A 725-nucleotide genomic window follows, 5' to 3' on the forward strand; every position below is an offset into this window, starting at 1 on the left:
GTTCCAGACTGAAGCGCCTAGAACCGCACGGCCACACAAGCCGGTGGCAATGCAACTCCCAATACCAATAAAGAAATAAAGTCGCTGCAAAATACATTCAGCCCCTTACGCACTGAATCATCTCGCCCTGTTCAAAACTCATTATGGTGAATTACTAACACGGAGCTCTTTTTAGAAAAATTGTATTTCAAATTTAGTTTATCTTTTCAAAAACATCTTACAATTGAAGATAGATTACTCACAACTGATTCACAAACAATGAGATTTAAACAGCAAGTATTATATAACTTCATTAATCCAACATAAATGCAAATCATCAAATTAAATATAGCTCTGTTAACAAATCTTAGAAACATTATGAAGTGAAATATCTAACTAGTCTTTTTATCATGGGCAACGGCCTTGCCGCAGTGGATACACCGGTTTCCGTCAGATCACCGCAGTTAAGCGCTGTCGGGAGTGCCCAGCACTTGGATGGATGACCATCTGGGCCGCTATGCGCCGTTGCCATTTTTCGGGGTGCACTCAGCCTCGTGATGCCAATTGAGAAGCTAATCGACCGAATAGTAGCGGCTCCGGTCAAAGAAAACCATCGTAACGGCCGGGAGAGCGGAGTGCTGGCCACACGCCCCTCCTATCCGTATCCTCATATGAGGATGACACGGCGGTCGGATGGTCCCGATGGGCCACTTGTGGCCTGAAGACGGAGTGAGTGCCTTTTATCA

The 725-nt window shown here is 45.0% G+C and overlaps 1 pseudogene; it reads left to right on the forward strand.

The window, feature by feature from the left end:
* The first annotated feature begins 392 nt into the window (after positions 1-392).
* On the forward strand, positions 393-510 carry LOC126279199 (5S ribosomal RNA; annotated as a pseudogene).
* Positions 511-725: the final 215 nt, after the last annotated feature.

This window comes from Schistocerca gregaria, chromosome 6 (genome assembly GCF_023897955.1).
Source record: "Schistocerca gregaria isolate iqSchGreg1 chromosome 6, iqSchGreg1.2, whole genome shotgun sequence".
NCBI lineage: Eukaryota > Metazoa > Arthropoda > Insecta > Orthoptera > Acrididae > Schistocerca > Schistocerca gregaria.